General features: G+C 37.4%; 1 long non-coding RNA gene across 1 annotated transcript; it reads right to left on the bottom strand.

Moving 5' to 3' along the window:
* Nucleotides 1-10: 10 nt before the first annotated feature.
* Nucleotides 11-5,020, bottom strand: LOC129349742 (uncharacterized). The gene is made up of 3 exons (XR_008602856.1): nucleotides 4,890-5,020; nucleotides 3,611-3,759; nucleotides 11-2,153 (listed from the first exon to the last, which is right to left on the bottom strand). It is a non-coding gene; the product is annotated as an uncharacterized LOC129349742 (long non-coding RNA).
* Nucleotides 5,021-6,363: the final 1,343 nt, after the last annotated feature.

Below are 6,363 nucleotides of genomic sequence, written 5' to 3'. Positions count from 1 at the left end.
AGATTTTTAGCACCACAAACCTTTAGTATCACACTTTATTATCATTTATTAGGACTTTAATGGAATCCACCAGCAGATTTACTTTTTGTTGACAAACTTTATTCTTGTCATCGTGGGACTGCAGTATTTAAAACTGTTCCTTCTATTTGACCTCATGTTTATTAGTTTTAGTGGAGAAAGTTATTTTAATTGTCGATTAATCTCTTAAAAACCAAATAATAAATTGGGTTAGTCAAGAGCTTTAAATTTCTTACATTGTCATAATTTAAGTATGACAAAAAAATATAAAAATAAAGCGTCTTGAGACAATTTGACCTGTAACTGGCGTTATATAAATAAAATAGAATTTAAATTGTATGTATCTTGTAATGTTGAAGTAATTCAGCCATATATGTTGGAAAACACATTTTCTTTGTCCATTAATCTGTCGTTTTCTCCAGTAATTCATTTCTTGTTTTGGTTTATAAAATGTCAAACCCAAATATATTCAGTTTACTGTCATAAAAACCAAAAAGATTTACATTCATGATGCAGGAATCAGGCAGTTTTTCACTTTTTATCTTAGTTTAGTCAGAAACATAGTTGATAATGTGTGAATTGTTGCAGCTTGTGAGCCGTAGAACGTTTTAATCTTTGGGGCCGAGTGTCAAAAAACATTTAGAAACCAACATCAACAAAACACTCAAAGATTTGAACATCATTTGCATGACAATGTCAAATTAAAGGACATTAATTTCCAATGTAAATGTGTGATATTCATCCTCTGGAACTTTCTCTTCACATCGTCTTCCACCTGGACCGGTTTGGTCAGGAGCATGTGCAACAAATATTTGAAAAACTGCACTTTAACATCAATGAATGACAGTGAAGTTTAATCTCTACATAAATGAGACTGAGTCTGGATGTGCTGCTCTGTCATTAACTCCTAAGTTTAGGGAAAGTTCAAACAAAAGAGGACAGTTCAGATAAGACTTGAGAATGAGCTTATTTTGAACAAATATCTCAGACTTTCTGAGCTTCAGCACCTCTAGCAAGATATTTTAACAACAAGCAACTCAAGAGATCCAGAAGTTGGAGAGAGTTAACTTTAGCTAAAGCCAAAGAACATGTGGGACGCTAACCAAGCAAACATTTCAGACTTTTCTCTGTGAATTCTGAGAAATAATTTCCTATTTAATGACAGAGCTACACATCTTAACTCAGTCTCATTAAAACAGACTCTAATTCAGTGTCATCCATCCATATTAAAGTGCAGTTACCCAAAATGTTTGTTGCATGAGCCCCATCAAAACCTGTCCAGGTAGAAGGCCACTTTGACAAACAGGAAGTGGAAGATTCCAAGCACATTTATAGAAGGGGGAACCGGACTGTACTAAGTGTGGTCGAGTATAGAGGGGTGTTTTGTGGGTTTTTAAGGCTGATAATGATTATTAGTGAGACATTTGGAGTAGATATTCATTTGCAGTAAATGAAAGTATTTAAAATCTTGGAGTTAAACTTAGAAGAACACAAACTTTAACAGAAAACTTTGTTGATACGTTTTTATTTTGTTTACAGATGTTAAGTTAAAGGAGTTTTATTCGTGACGTATAACCAATCAAATCACTCCAGAAGACAGAGCGACCACAGGTAGATTAAGGTTCAGAGCCAAAGTAGCGCCATTTTTAAATGTATTTATTACCATAAATCAGTAAAAAATAAAATACTGATAATCAGTAAATCAGTCAGCCCACAATTACTACAATTCTACAATGTATGTCTCTTTCCTTTGACTTGTTATTCGTACAATCTACGATGTATATGATGGCGTTTTTTCATACCAAAGGCTATACTATGATGTTTTCTAAGAGACATACGATGCTACTGTGTTTGTTCTGGCCCTGCACTCCTCCTCTGTTGTTTTCTGGATTGTACTCAGCTGCATGCCTTCGTCCACCCGGCCTCCGTTGACTCGTCCCGCCTGCCGTCTCTGGAGCTGAAGCTGGATTGGAACAGACCAAAGTACAGTCCAATCACGATACCAGCTGCCTCTCAAAAGGCTCCTTCATCTGGCAGGTGGTGGAACTTCTTCTGAGGGGAAGCTGAGCTGGCCCGGCAGAACTTTGGAGATGTCTTCCAGTGGTTGGTGGATGTGTAGGTAGATAGAGAGGAACCTTTGAATTGTTCAGAAAGGAAAACAGGGAACTCATTGGTAGTTTTAGTTTAGGGTGCTACTGCGGTGTGTTTTGGGGCTTGAAGAGGTGAACAGGAAGAGTTTTTTTTTCGTATTGATGATCTTTTACTTTGTTCCTGGTTGGAATGCCCATCAATGTCAACATGAAGTTCACTTTTAGTTCTGTTTATTTATTTTTATTTTACTAACACCCATTTGCTTTTAACCCCCTCACATGTTGTGTTGTTGTAAACTTCCTCTTTCAAATAAATACTCGTCTAACCCTCTGGAAACCAGCGTTTGGACTGTTTTTGTGTTGCTCCTCACCTACTTCAGACAGCCGGGACAAAAAAAACCGTTTTGTGGACCAAAGGCTATACTATGACGTTTTTAGAGCAACATGCTATACTATGATGTTCTCTGGACGACATGCTGAACTATGACGTTATTAGAGCGATATGCTAAACTATGTCATTTTTAGAGCGACATGCTATGACATTTTTTGGGCGACATGCTATACTACGACGTTTTTAGAGCGACATGCTGTATTATGACGTTTTTTGGGCGACATGCCATACTATGACGCGTTTTTAGGACCAAAGGCTATACTATGACATTTTTAGAGCGACATGCTATACTATGACTTTTTTTGGACGACATGCTATACTATGACGTTTTTTGGACCAAAGGCTATACTATGACGTTTTTAGAGCGACATGCTACGGTATGACGTTTTTAGAGCATGCTATGCTATGACGTTCTTAGAGCGACATGCTATACTGTGACGTTTCAAGAGCGACATGCTACACGATGACGTTTTTTGAACGACATGCTATACTATGACGTTTTTTGGGCGACATGCTATACTATGATGTTCTTTGGACGACATGCTATACTATGACGTTTTTAGAGCGACATGCTATACTATGACGTTTGTTGGGCGACACTCTATACTATAGGCTTTTTAAATTGACATATTACAATGATGTTTTTTTTTGTTTTATTTTGTTTTTTAGCAACATATAAGAGTTTGAACAGTTTAAAAAATTACTATACTTTTACTTGTGCAATGAAATATTCTACGGTATTTTTTAGACGACATATACTCTGTTTTCTTGAATTACATACTATTTTGACAATATACTGCACTATGACATTTTTTGAACCACATATCATACATGACAATTTTAGGCAACATCCTATCATTTTGCACTTTTTGAACCACATAATAATCAGTTGGGTTTTTTTTGCCGACATGCTATACTATGAACTACAGGCCATACTACGTTATTCTTGAAAAGTACACCATACTTTGACATTTTCTGAACTACATCCTATACTACGGCGTTATACACAGAGTGCTTTGGTTACATGTTGATTTATAATCTAGATTTTTTTTCTGTTTTGTTTTTTGACGGGATTACCACAGACATGACCGTGAACACCGTTGACACCCACCTGAGGGAGACGCTGCCTAAGATCTCAAGGCTGCTTGGTCGTGGTCTTTCTGGTCCTGCTCCAGAACGCCTTCATCAACTATGTCTTCTTTTGAAGAGGCCCTCAGATGCTGCAATCTCTGACCTTAAGGAGGAATTGCTACTTTCACTCTGTAACGAGATGGCAGTTATTTTAAAGAGCCAGCTCTTGGCGGCTTTGAGTGAAAGTTTAACACCCATCAAAACAGAACTACAGACAGTTGAATCTGAGCTGTCAGTCAGTATTTCAAACATCAAGTCCAACCCGGCTGCCCTAAAGCACGCTGTGGGTGAAACGGAAACTTCACTCTCCACATCACCGACGACATCGTCACACTCCAAAGCAGAGCACCTGTCTGCTGAACTTTTAAAAGTGGACTATAAATGTGAAGAATGTGAGCAGCAGCAGACTGTGAGCAGCGGAACAGATGTGATCAGATAGAAGTCATTTTCTTATTTCTTTTCTTTCTGGTTGACTTGATGCTGTCAGATGCAGATTTTGGAGCTGATTCTGATCTTTCAGGATAAAAAGCTGCTTTTCCTTCACAGACTTTTCAGGAAATTATTCTCTCAGGTTTTCTCTGCTATTTACATTTTTATTATCTGTGATTATTTCATTATTTCTTTATTGTAAAAATAAAGTTTGAGGCATAAAGACTCATTTAGTTATTTTAATCATGAAATCTTTGATGTAGCAGAACTAAACTTCCATTTTCCTTCTTGTACTTCTGATACTAGAACTAAACTTATCTTCAACATGAATCATCTGCTTTTAATGAATCAGAAGCAACATCACAACAAATGAGACAATTTTCAACATATTAATGAAACAGATGTCATTTCAAACTGAGTCTGTTTTAGTGTCAAATTAAAGCTGATTACTGACAACTAGAACATTAACGTTACTGTTTTAATCACATTTAAGTTTCCTGAACGTTGCATTAATGTCAACCAGCCACAGTTTTATGAACTTAATGAACCACATTACAGGAACACAACACACTTCAGCTGTTTACATGAAAGTCAACACATTAGCTTGATGCTACGTTAGCTTTAATCAGACTACGACTGAGCAGCTAGCTCGGTTAGCATCGCTAACATTAAAGCTAATATTTACTATGCTAACTTTCTTCTCTGGTCAACACACACTGAAACAAACTCCACCAACATCTGGAGCGCATGGCACACATTACATCTGACACTAAAGCTGCATATAAAGTGCATTAAAAGCGGCACCGATACGAAAATAAACATTTACTTACCGAACTATTAGAGTCCTTTCAGTGTCTGCTGGTAGAATCAGCCGAAGGTAGAAAACTGGTTAAAACAAGCCAACGGGCAGGAAAACTGTCTGTGGAAAATGTTCTGCTGCTCCACTGATAAATAAACCAACAGTTACTATATCAGAATTAATCCAAACGAGGAGAACAGAGTCTCTGCTGCCTCCTCCATAGGACCTGTCAATCATTCCAGACTGGACTGTCAATCAAGTAGTCCCGCCCCCTGGCTTCGCAAAACTTTAACGCTCTATCAAAAAATCAACATTGACTTATTTTAAGATTGGCCCCCTGATCTCTCATTTTGACCATGAAAACTCACGAAAAAAATGTATATACAGTCTATGCACCACTGTTTGGCTCCACACTTGCTGATGACCACTTCCGGTCTCAGAAAATGAAAAAACGGACCTTTTTTCGTTTCTGTCTTTACTGATTTTACTTTCTTGTTATTCTGAATATAAAACGAAAATCAAAGCATTTAAAAAAAATCGTATATCCCTTTTTGATCATGAAAAAGAAAAACGCCTTGTATTTCAATTTTAATTTTTGTATTTTAAAACGAAAATCAAATAACCACTCGTTTTTTGTTTTTCAATACCCGTTTCAGAACAGAAAATCCAATTACCAGATACGTACATGGACCGTGGTGGATGTCTGGTGTGTGTGTGTGGGCTGTGTGTCTGAATGTTTTTGTTTTTTAAAAAAAAAAAAAAAAAAAAAAAGTGGGACTGAAACGAGTGCGAGCTCGTATCTGTGCAGGCTGCAGCCGAAAACTACAGTTGTAGTTGTCGGCTGAAAAACTACAACTCCCGGCAACAACGTCACTTCCTGTTGATGGGGACGGGAGCCTCTCGGGTATGGACATATAAGAATCATGTGACAGGTCATGGCCACAACGTGATCACGCTTATTTCAACGTAAGAAGTCCTCCAAATAGCGGTGGTTTGGTTTATAAAGAGTTTTGTTGTGTGCGCTTATTGTGTATATTTACAAATCCATCACTGCAACGAAAAACCACCCTGAGACCTGGTGAATGTGTGAAATGTTAGTGTAACTCCCCAGATTTTATATGCAAAAAGAATTATCGATCTATCTTATCTGGTTTAAAATCTACAGCCAATCAAAAATCAATATGCAAAACGTAGCGCCGGCGCTACACTGGGTTCGAAAGGGTTAAATTCTATCCACTCTTTGCAACATGATGGATTAAATATTTGTTGTTCCAATACACAGCATCTCAACGTGTTAAAACAGACAACTTCATTGGAAATGCTTATGGGCAGATGGAGAATGACATCACAGACAAGAAATCACAAGTCACTAACAAGTCACACATCAGCAATGCACAGAGGTGATGAGGTTGTTGATGAGAACTGTAAAATATTGTAACATTGTTCTTGAAACGCTTCTTGGATTTGGTGACATTTTGGGGGACATGATCATGTTGTTGGATATG

This window comes from Amphiprion ocellaris, chromosome 10 (genome assembly GCF_022539595.1).
Source record: "Amphiprion ocellaris isolate individual 3 ecotype Okinawa chromosome 10, ASM2253959v1, whole genome shotgun sequence".
Classification (NCBI taxonomy): Eukaryota; Metazoa; Chordata; class Actinopteri; family Pomacentridae; genus Amphiprion; species Amphiprion ocellaris.
Note: the sequence above shows the minus strand (reverse complement) of the source record. Positions and strands in the feature narration are given on the sequence as shown.